This window comes from Protopterus annectens, chromosome 8.part0 (genome assembly GCF_019279795.1).
Source record: "Protopterus annectens isolate FY-2018-M chromosome 8.part0, PAN1.0, whole genome shotgun sequence".
NCBI lineage: Eukaryota > Metazoa > Chordata > Ceratodontiformes > Protopteridae > Protopterus > Protopterus annectens.
The window spans coordinates 1035741165-1035754037 of NC_056741.1; the positions used below are offsets into that span (position 1 = coordinate 1035741165).

The following is a 12873-nucleotide window of genomic DNA, read 5'->3' on the forward strand; positions in this document are numbered from 1 at the left end:
TCTGGCAAAAGACACTTCCATTTTTTGTCTGTTTGTGCTTACAAGATTCAAGCTTGATCTTGTAGGTTTCTAAGTTTCAAGCATTTATAATATCATATCTACTATCTATCTATATATGTGTATGCATATAGGTGTGTGTGTGTGTGAATATGTATGTATGTATATCTATATATAGATATATATATATATACATATATATATATATATATATATATATATATATATATATATATATATATATATATATATATATATATATATATATATATATATATACACAGATATATGGATCTACTTCATATCATCGCAGACCAAACCTACTTGTTGTGTAACATTTGTAAGTGTTTAGGTTGGCGCATACATAGTAGTCTTTCAATGAACTTTCTGCATTTTGAAGTTTTGCTAATGAGATAATTCTGTATTTTGGTCTCAACGTTCTGTGGTTCGCTGATTTGATATGCAATGATATGAAGGGAATCCTTAGATGTAGTGGTCAGGGCATCATGAACTACTCTTTTCGATAGGTGTCATGGGATCTTTTATATCCACCTGAGCTGTCACCATATCAGGCAGATAGGGCTTTGGTTTGATGTCTCATTCAAAGGACAGCAGACTCAGGAGTGCAGCACTCCCCTTATGCTGAACTGTAGTGTCAGTGATCCCTCTGCCTGGTGTGGGAATAGAACCTACAGCCTTCCACACCAAAGGCCCATGTGCTACTTATTGTGCCACTGACATAACTTAGCATAAAACCAACATTGCTTAGAAAACAATTTATAAGCAGACAGCTTCCTGTATGTTTACAATCTAGAACTTTATAAAAATGTATATGAGTAAAGAACTGTAAAAATAGCAACACCTTGCCATTCCCAAGGATGTCACTCCTGTTTCTTTATTGATAAAAATAGTACGTGCTGTTGTTCCTAGTTAATTGTGGAGCTTCAGCAGTGCCTAACACCTGAAAAATAAACACAACACCTGTGACTTTACACATACACTGCCTGAGAACTGACATATGTATAGCAACTGCCTGAAATGTGCGACATATACACAAAAACTTGAAATGCATAACTAACTGGCCCAAGACCTAACACATCTAAATACTGCCTGAAAACCGACACCTACACACACACACTGTTAGCACAAGAATTCTGGACTAAGACAAAAATAATAGGGGGAAGAAAGCCCAAAAAACTGGGACAGATTTTAAATATCACTCATAAACTTAAAAGCTTATAAACTTGCTGGAATAACAGGTTTTGTATTAGCATACATTTTTTGAAGACTAAGAAATCTGGCACTCAGATGTTTGTCATTAGTGACTTCAGTCAACAAAGATTTGTCAGAAAACTACAGATTTTAGGAAGAATAGGCCAAAAATATGTGAAAAAAATCTGGACATTCTGCAGAAATTTGGACATTTGAGAGGTATGCAAAATTTATAAATTACATACACATACATAGTTCCTGAAGCCTGAATGATGCATATAAATATTCTGCCTGATACCGGGCACATATAGAGATTGAATGACACTCGACACATATACACACTGCCTGAGATGTGATGCACTCACGGACACTGCCTGAGACTTGACAAATACACACAGTGCGTCAGAAATGACCAACATAGATACAGCTTGAGATCCCTTATGCGTGCATTAATACATAGTACGTGAGACCCACACAAACACACTGCCTTCAGGCTGAAGGCTTTATTCCTCTGTGCAGAGAAGACGTAACATCCTGTGGTGAGGTTTAAGAGTACCTCTTAACCGCTTATTGCAAACATTCTGAACAAAGGCAAACTAGGCCCAAAATCAGGAACATATTTTAAATGCTGATATTATAAACTTAAACAATTGCTAGAATAACAGGTTTGGCATTAAAATGTATTTCCTGAAGGATATGAAGTCTGAATTTTAAATATCTGTCATTTAATGACTTCAGTATTCAGTGATTTGCCAGAAATCCATGAAATTTAAGAGGAGCAAACCAAAAATATGATCCAACAACGTTGGCATTCTGCAAAACCTCGGACAGTTGAAAGGTATAGCTACACTTTATGAGCATAAACAACAATTCAAAGTTTTCATTTGAAGCTATTGTAAAGCATTTTAAAGTACTGTAAAGTATTTACATATCTAGCTAATTATTATTTACATGCTAATGAGTCAGCTGACTCTGAGCCACTGAATATTACTAGAGTACTTGGTGTGAGTACACACTGATAGCTGGTGCCCCCAGTTAAAGTTGGACTTCATCCAAGTTGTCTTATTAAAATTTTTTTCTGAAGAAAGTTCAAATTTTCTGGCAAGAGTATTAGGTATTATTGAAGAGTGGAATGCATACAGCATTCCGTTAAAGGAGAAATGCACCCAAAACCTGAAAAAAAAATGTTTTTCAGCAAATCTTGAAAATTTCCTGCATTATTAATGTCTCTGTACCAAAATAACTGGTTACTATTTCTTAATCTGTAAGACACTAAAATGACCTGGAAGCAGGCTACTATGGCTAGTATGCTTTTCTCGTACAGTTAATCCCATCACCTTCCTGATGTTTTTTTAGAGGGACAGAAAAATCCTATGATGAGGTGATCACTTGCTGTGGTCTTCGGTCTCATCAGTTTACAACAGTGCTGTGACTGTCAGCATAAATCCGCATTTTTAATTACTTTGGTTCCTTTCATTGTCATTAGTGGTCTTCTCTGTTAGGAATGTTTGAATGACAGGCTTGACGATATAGCTGAGTTAATTGTTCTTTTTAAAGTAACCACTCTAATTCAGTGTTCGTGTGACAAATCTGATCCTTGTGATTAATAGGTGTTACTTGGGCTGAGATGGCTTCTGTCACATTTACACTTTTAAATATTGCAGCTAGAATTATTCTTCAGTGTTAACCTACATTCCCCAACTCACTGACTTGTCTCAACAAAACACTGTATGCACTGTGAAAATGCTGTAACAAAATACCAGAACAACATGCACTTTCACAGAAAATACAGTGAAGAAAAAATGCAAAATCAAATACTGACAGAAAGTAAGAAGAGTTAGATGAATATATTTTCTTTCTTTTTTTTTGTGACATTGAGAGTTTGATTAAGGGAAAAACATTTGCATCTGAAAACTAAGCATGAAAGCCCTGCCTTTGTTTAGACTTCAGGTTACACTATTTATTTGAAGTATGGCGCTGGTAATATATAAGCAATAAGGCACATTTAAATGTCATTAAGACAGACTGTTTTTGTTAGTGGTGCTGTTGCTAGGATAATTCTTTTGGCTTTTCCCAGTTAGGGGTCGCTACAGCGGAACTCCAGTCCGCTCATGATTGGCAGTGGATTTTTACGGTGCCGAGTCGCCAGCCCGACGCTCAACCTTCCAAAGGCATGTCCATTCACGCTCGCACCTACCTGCATGTCTTTAGCGTCACTCGACCATGGGGAGGACATGCAGACTCCACACAGAAGGAGCTTCAGCCGAGAATCGAATGGGAGAACCTCTTGCTGTGAGGTGACAATGCTAACCGCTGCACCACCACGGCCTACTGTAGCTGGGATAAGTGACCTAACCTAATTACTCTGCCATTCTTAGAAGCCTTTGTGATGTAACAGATGACACAAATACAGGAAAGAAAGGTAAACATTATTAAATTATGGTTTTTGGTATGTGAAGTGTTTAATGTACTACAGGGAAGGAACATTATTTTATGGAAACTTGACTTCTGGGTGGAGTTTTCCTTTTAAAAGATACACTTTATACTAAAAATTGTGTGATCATGTATTTGATTGTTAATTTCTGCTCTATGCTGGATCTCTCAGGACCTAACAAGTGGAAATAAAAGAAAAAAGAAAAATAACAAGTGATGAAAACTCTTAATACCCTTGTGGATGTGAAGATCTAAGAGGGAGGAGAAATATAAATGAAACACAAAGAGGGCTTTTATGCAAATGTTAATGTCATTGATTAATTTGGTGATGCTATGGAAAATTAACTGGGCTTATCTTAGAGCATATAAAGAAAGTTTAAGCTAAGGTACATATTTGAGGTTTTTAAGCTGTATAACATTTGACAAAAGTGGAATATGCTTACTATATGCCATTAGTGTTGCAATTGAAACCTAACAACTAAGTGTGAGTGCTAGATAAATGAGTATCATCAATCATGACCTTCCAGTTCCTCTGCAAATGTGAAGTTTCTAATGTTCTTACATTTTGTGATTATTTAGAATTTTGAGTATACCTAGATCTAAAAACTGAGATTTCTCAGAAGTACGAATAAGGATGGCAGTGTGACAGAAGTTATAGAAATGGAGAGAAAAGAATAAGTACAGATTAGAAAAGAAAAGGTAAGGACAAATTGAAGAAAAGGAGGCTCTGAGAAAAAAGAAGGAAAGTAGTTTGTGTAAGAATGATGAACACAAAGGCCAATACTCATAGTCATTTGTGCAAAGGCAATAGGGTGTCCCATGATGTTTATTTACACAGATGTGAAACTTTTTAAGTATAATGAGAGGCAAATAAGAAATTTTGTAAAGTGGTGCATGCTAATGAAGTGTTCATGTGATTCTGAGTCACATATCCACACACTACGCATATCCGTTGTTGAAAGCAATACTTTGCCTTTGATATCTGAGTTGCATTTCATGGATTTGCCCCAACCATCCCTTCAGTAGCTTATCCAAGTAAGTGCAAGCACTTCCCTGTCATGCCAATTATTTCCCCCAGCAACCCTTTCAGTAGTTTGTCTAAGTATGCACAAGCACTAAAACAACACAAAATAAATTCTTTTGCCCAGCAATCACTTCAGCATTCTGACCATGTATCCAGAAGCACTTCACTGACACCAAAATGAAACATTTCTCCTGACAATCCTCTCAGTAGTTTCACCAAGTATGCACAAGTACTAAAATGAAACATTTCCCCCACTGATCCGTTCAGTACGATGTCCAAGTATGCAAAAGCACCAAAATGAAACATTTCCCAAAGCAATCCCTTCAGTATTATATCCAAGTATGAAAATGCCCCAGAATGAATGACTTCTCCCACCGATCCCTTCAGCAGCATGTCCAAGTATACATAAGCACCAAAATAAATAATTTCCTTAACAATCCCTTTAGTATGCAAATGAGCTCATTTTACATTTAATTATATGAATCCTACTAATACTAAAACATGTAGTGCCCCTTATTGTACATTAGCTGTCCTCCTATTGTTTATACCTTAAACATATTTATTTTATTTATTTGACATTTGGTTACCGGGGAAATCTGAGTAGAGATTACCCATTTTTATTGGATGCCTAGAGAGAAAAGTTCCACAAAAAGACAAAGAACAAGAAAAATTACACATAATCTTAAGTAACATTACAAAAACATTTCATGAATTAGTACAGTACTTTTCTAACAAGATAGTCATTTAAATTAATATAGCTATCTCTTATTACAGTTGAAAAAAAGACTATAGATTGTGAGTGGAAGGGAAAGCATATTAATAGAGCTAAGATATGTAAAAAAGTACTAGAGTACAGAAAGACGAGTGGAGAGTCTAGATCACATAGTAGTAGTATTATAGTAGTAGTAGGAGAGCAGTAAGAGGTAAAAGGTTGAAGTGCAGGTAGTTTGTATGGCTGGAAGTCATGGAGACAATTGTTAAGAAGGAGAAGAACATGAGCAAATCCAAAATTTGGAGAGATATTCTTTGAGGAGGGTTCTGAAGGTTTAGTAGTGAGGTACCTGTCTGATTGGTACTGGCAAGTACTACTTGACTTCTGTGGTTTATAAACAGGTAAGAGTTGTTTATCCAAAGAGCATATTTCCCGATAAGGAAAATAGAACTGTAAAAGGGAAGAGGTGTCAGGAGAAACTGAGGGATTGTAGAGTGTTTTGTGAGTTAGTAATAGCTGGTTTAAAGTTAGCTGGTATGGAAGTTCAAACCAATTTAGCAAACTCCAAACAATAGTAACAAATGTGTATTTATTGTAGAGCAATAAACACTTGGAAAATCACTGTGCCTGTTTTTTGTGCCTTCACTACCATTTGGTTATTTATTCAAGCCAATTTAGATTTTTGATTAATAGACAATGATGTGATTTGTGAAGATGGCCACTAGCAAATTTAGCTATTTTGTTGTAACACTGGCTTAGTTTAGCTTTAAGGGAGGAGTGAAGATTTGTTAGAATAGGGGAGGCATAGAGAAGGAAGGTAAGAGATAAGTGAAAGCAAGTTTAGCTTTTGTGGAGTTGGTTGGGAATTGTTTAGCCCTATACAGCATGACAGGTTTTTGATGGGTTAATTTGATGATGTTATTTATATGCAAGTGAAACTTGAGATTGTCATCAATTGTTGTACATAATAGTTTAGAAAACGTCAATTACAGTATTGTTTAGATAAAATTTTAAAATTGAGTTTATTGAGAGAATGCTGTTTAGGAAAGATTAATAGAACTTTTGTTTTCTTGGGATTGAGTAAGAGTTTATCACTGGTAAGCCGGGCCTCAATGGAGTTAAAATCATCTTAAGTTATTATGCTTTTGCAATGGGGAGGAGTCTTTATCAAAACGCTTCTGCATTTTTGTCGTCATCCTGAAAGACCATGATTTGCATAACCACATAGCACTGCTCTTTGCAGATTATGACGAAACCCCAAATTATAAATACTGGATGTAACTGACAAGGTAATTATTTAAAAAGTAACATGGCAGCATTTGTTGTTGGATTAGTCCAGTATAAGAAGTGACACAAATTACACTGATACGCATATTTAAAGAAAAGTGGACCAAATGTACAAGAACATCAGACAAAGGATGAAACAAAGAAAATTACAAGTTGATAAAAACAATAACATAAATGTTTGATTGGAAATTTAAGGCAAAGACACATGTGACATACCATAACACATAACTCCATCTTATAGGAAAAGTAGTTCATTACATTTATTAGAAAATACACTGCTTAGTAAGAAAAAATAGTGGAAAGAAGACTCTATGACACTTAATTGTAGAGGTCTAAATTATTTATTAGTATCAAAAATAATTGTTGAAACAGCTGAGAGTTTTGAAAATGCATTAACTTTTTTAACAAGTGCAAGACAAGACAAAGGAAGCAAGAGTGAGAACAGAAGGTTATTAAAGAGAAAGGAGGGAAATACAAAAGGGGGTTACCTGAGGATTTTATAATATGGTAAACAAAACCTTTAGAACCAAATATATTGATAGTGGAGCTCACTATAGCAGTACAGCAAATTTGGAGGCATTAAGACTTATTGAAAAGGCTAAGAACCCTGAGGAGTTTGAATGTAAATAAAAGAATGGTAGCTACAGAGGAGTGTGTGTGTGTGTGTGTGTGTGTGTGTGTGTGTGTGTGTGTGTGTGTGTGTGTGTGTGTGTGTGTGTGTGTGTGTGTGTGTGTGTGTGTGTGTGTGTGTAGAACAGGAGTGTTATCATAATTCAAAATGTAAGCAAGTAGCACTGAATATGATAGAGAAGCTTGGAAATTTATCAGCCCTGGCATCACAAAAATGTAACTACAAAAACACAGTAGAGTATCACATGGTGAATATCATTGCTGTTCCTTAGGTTTGTAATTTGCAAGGGTATCAGCCTCTCTGCATCCCCAATGTGGGGCCAAATCATTTGTTCCTATTTGAACTTAAATATACTGAATCTGAGATTGCCATGCCTTGGATAAAAGGGAATGCGCTAAGAAATGGCAGTCTCAGAAGTTCTATAAGTAAGTCTGCATTTTTGCTCATTTAGTCTCATTGTTATGAACTTTCACTAATGAGGCTTGGAATATCAGATTGGTATCATATAGTGAACACACACACACACACACACACACACACACACACACACACACACACACACACACACACACACACACACACACACACACGCGCGCGCGCGCGTGCACAGTCATGCATTACTGTAGGCTACCATTGCAGAAACTCACATAACCCTAGTTTTCTTCCTAAAAGTGATCATGCCACGGTAGACAACTATTTATTACGTTTGTGTTATTACATTGTATACCAAGCATTATTCACTTTTCTAGGAATCGTATCACGTTCCATTTCTCTTTTCTTAAGATATATTTGAATATGAATGCATTTAGTTAGTTATAAATTTATTGTGTGATTGCCTGGCTGAGTAAATCATCGATTGTGCTGCACATATTGTAACTTTATGTGTTGAAATCTGTGACAGACTACAGAAAAGTGTGCCTATTCACTACAAGTTGTTTACCCCATGTTACATCATCAAAATTTAGCACCATGTGACTCAGAACCAGGAAGTCCCTGGCAGCTGCTCAGCATATAAGAAATATAAGAACAAGTCTACTGAACTTAACAATTAAGTAAAATAAAAACTGTATATCCACTTTATATCACAATAGCATAATTCTGAACCACAGAAAAGATACCTTTACACATGATCTTTAATGAAAATTGTTCTAGGATAAAGGTTGAAATAATTGTTGAGAGATATCAACTGATTATCTGGAAAAATATTGCAATAATTAAATCATGTATTGCGAATAAGGAAATTATTAAAATTATTGTAATGAGAAAGACAAGCAGATGATTCAAAAGTGAGTGTTTTTTGTATTTTTGATGAAAAATATAAAATTTCCAAAGAGGCTCCCAGTGGAAGCAGAACTGAAAGCATTCGGTCTAGTTTGAATTTGTCTGATTCATGTCCAAATACAACCAATAAACAAAGTACTAATAAGTGTTCATTTATGAGGCAGAACCTAACAGACTGGTTACAGAAGGATTTTCTGTTTGTGAGTGGAAGAAACAGCAATCATGGTACTTGTACATTTCAGCAATCCCTGAATATGCTTGAATCAAATTTACTTAAGTCAGAAAGTTACAGCTAGAAAATGCCTATTTTCTAGAATGTATTAAAAATAAAGTGGTGCCGAAGGGTCTTAAGCATTGGAAGTACCCTATGGGGCTTGTATACAACTCAACACTTCATCTTGAACTTGTTGCACTGTTTGAAAGACAAGGTATGGAATTGCTTGATACTTTAATGAAACATAATCACAACAATATAGATACTTTGCAGAAAGAACTGTCTGATTTAGACAAAACTATATGTAGCGATTTGTTTTTTGAACACAATGTTTCCAAGTACAAAAATGTGTTTGATACCACTGATAAAATCACTGGAGATATATAAAATCGTAAGGAGAAAAAGTTATTAAGGGACATCAATGCTTATGCGTCAGGTTTGACGTATCCCAATCCAGCACAGGTTTCATCTAATTCAGTTTCTGATCGTAATACTACTAATGGACAGGAAGTCACCACTAATGCGTCATGCAGTGAACAAGCCCCTTTAGGGCAGGCATTCCAAGGAGATCAATGAGAATATGGAACCAGGCATAACGAGCAGACTACAGACCACCACGCTATCGACAAGGTCAAGAGTATCAGAATTAGCAATTCTTTTACAACAGACAACAACAGTATTGGAAGTAACTGGCATAGACTTAACTAATTCATTTGACAGTCATAATGGTTCTCGAGGACTGCAAGTTGAAGCCCTTGATACGCTTGTTACATTGTCAGAAGATCACAATGGTGTAAACAATTTCAGTTGTGAGCATGTCATGGAAATTACCAACTCAAAAGGTGACTTTACTGTTTTCAATTTTACTACGTACTTTTTTGATGTGAATATTGCGAACTTGCTTTGTAAGGGCTTAAACTTTGTGCCTACAAGACGTTCTGACTTAGTCAAAGTCATTTTAGACCTAAAAATGTTTGTGAGAAATTTTAACTTCCGTTTAATGTTCAGCAATAGTGTCAGTAATGGTGACAACTTTTCTATTCATAAAAAAAGTCTTTTTAATCCTCCCTTAATACATTGTTTGACAGTTTCTGAGAAATTATGTGATTTTGATTTTCGAACAATGTTAGCATGTAAAGAAAACATGACACACAATTTATCAAATACAGAAAGTCAATTACTAGATGAATTGATAATGGCTCAAAAATGGAATTTATAGGAAAGTACTTGGACCACATACTTAAAGAAGTTCTGAAAAATGAAGAGCATATATGTATAGATTATTGGCACTTTTTGAGAAAAACTAAATGAATTACATTGTGATAAGAATGTTTCTTTCTTGACTGTTGATGTAGTTAGCTTATATAACTCTATCCCACACGATATTGGTATTGAGTGGTTTGAAGAATTCTTAAATGGTAGTTCACTGTTTACTAATAACCAGGTGCTTATTCTTGTTACTTTGATGGATATCATGTTAAAAAACTATTTTATTTTTTTTTGAAGGTCAGTTTTTTCATCAAAAAAACAGGTGTGGCAATGGGGAAGATATGTGCCTCCATTTTCACAAATCTTGTTATGTTAATGTGGGAGCGCAAATGTTTATTTAATTCTTCATTTGCTGATAAATGGATTCTTTATTTACATTATATAAATGATTTGTTTTTTTATGGACAGGTGAAGAGACAGCAATTCAGGACTTTATATATCACATTAACAACACTACAGAGTTCCTGAAATTTACTCATACATATTGTAGGGACAGCATTAACTATCTAGATGTCACTATCAAAAAGGAGAACAACTGTTTTGTAAGTAATTTATTTAGAAAATCAACTTATAGTAACAGCCTACTGCATTATAATAGCAGTCACCCCTTGCATGTAAAGAAGAGTTTAGTTAAAGGGCAATTTATAAGATTAGCCCGTATGGTTACGAAAGGCAAAGATTTTTTGGCTCAATGTCATTTACTTCTGGATATGTTTTCATCTCGAGATTATCCGTTAGAACTTTTGGATAATTTATTTAATGAAGTAGGTGCTAAAAGAGAAAAGGGTCTATATCATAACATTGAAGATCTCTAACACTGAATGTTATTATATCGAACCCTAAACACCGAAGTGTGAAAACATCGAACAGTCAGAATAGCAAATTTTTTCCCTGGGAAAAAATTCGCTATTCCGAGAAACATACACACAGCACAAACACACACAAAAAACAGCCATCCACACACATACACTTAAAATCCTACACCTAAACTAAACTTTACATACAGTACTAGCTATCCACTTACCTTAACCCAACCCTAACCCTAAAGTCCATCACTATTGCACACTCACCTCACCCGCACCCTAACCCTAACTTACCTAACCTGCCCCTAACCCTAACCTACACACAATTGCACACTTACCTGACCTGTGCCCTAACCCTAACTCAGCTAACCCACCCCTAACCCTAACCTACACACAATCGCACACTTACCTGAACCCGCACCCTAACACTAATGTCCGCACACTTACCTGACCCGATCCCTAACCCTAACTCACCTTACCCGCCCCCTAACCCTAACCTACACACAATCGCACACTTACCTGAACTCGATCCATAATGCTCCAACATATCAAATGCTAAAAACAGCGAAGCCGCAGCAATGGCCCACCGGATTCTTTCCCTGGGAAAGAATTCGATGTCCTGTACCTTTGCAGTTTTCAGCGTTCGACATTACGGGTTCGATATTTTAACATTCAATGTTAGAGAACTTCGATGTTATAATATAGACCCAAGAGAAAAAGGTATTATAGTACCCATTCTCAATGATGGCAAAAAAAGTATTTTGGTAGATAGCCACTACAGACAAGAAAAACAGACAGATCACAAGGACTATATTTGTTCTTTTGTTACTAGATTTAGTGTAGATCACCATTTTCTATCTTATATCTTAAACAAGAATTGGCATATTTTTCAGGGTTTTGATGGAATTATGGAAAAATTAGGTTCTAAACCCAATATTGTATTTAGAAAAGGGTACACGCTTAAATGACTTTTAGAAAAGAAAGGACAGTGTACCACAAAAGAAAGGGCCACAGGAATGAAAAAATGTGGATTTTGCTCTCAATGTCCACTAGTCAAATTAGTAAATAAGATCAAAATTAATAATTTTTATATTAAAATAGCAGGAAAATTTACTTGTGACACTGTGGGAGTTGTTTATGTAGCTTTGTGTGAGGTTTGTTCTGGTTTCTATATTGGCAAGACCAAGCGAAAGCTTAAAGAACGGATGTACGAGCATGCTAAAGACATCAAAAATAAAAACAAAAACAGTGCACTATATAGGCATATTGAGAATAATCCTTCACATTGCTTCAAATTTGTTGTCATTGAAAAAGTCCCACAGGACCCCAGAGGAGGACCTTGGGAAGATTTATTAAGACTTCAAAGAGGTATGTTGGCAGATCAGGTTAAATGCGTTATGTGCACCTGGCTTAAATGATGGTTTATCTATAGTCAGTTTTTTAAAACTGCGCTCATACAGGGTTTAGTTTTTTAATCACCATCGGACAGTAGGCACAATGAGTGTATATTTTAGCTTTTTTTGTTGTTGTTATTTAATATCTTGTTGTATTTAAATTTTAATACATAATATTTTTTGTTTTATTTCTTTAAGAGGGTTTCCATTTTGTATGTTTTTAAATGTATCAGTTGGGCTTTTACTGGAGCATTTTATCACATGACTCATTGAATTAAAGTATTTAAAACACATGTGGTCATTGATTCTAGTATTCTGAAGAAGTCTTTGTTATATTCTGATGAAAGCGCTAGAAATAAAGCTATGTTTTTGCATACTTCGATTTTTGCTGTTTATGAGTGCTTCTTGCAAGATTGGTGATTTGTGTCTGGTATCAGTATTGTTCTACATCCCAAAATGTGTCAACATTGTAGTAAATGATATATACACAGATCTATTATGAGTGGTAGGCAATTGTACTAGATTAGAGTGTTGCTGGTATTGGCATTTGGATGGGTTTATGACACTGAATTATTGAAGAAATGATAGATCATTTAGGCTGATAAAGTAATTGTTG

General features: G+C 35.3%; 1 protein-coding gene across 1 annotated transcript in view; it reads left to right on the forward strand.

The window, feature by feature from the left end:
- The window catches only part of FAM131C (family with sequence similarity 131 member C), a 1671064-nt gene that overhangs the window by 796912 nt on the left and 861279 nt on the right, over positions 1 to 12873 (forward strand). The window lies entirely within an intron of this gene.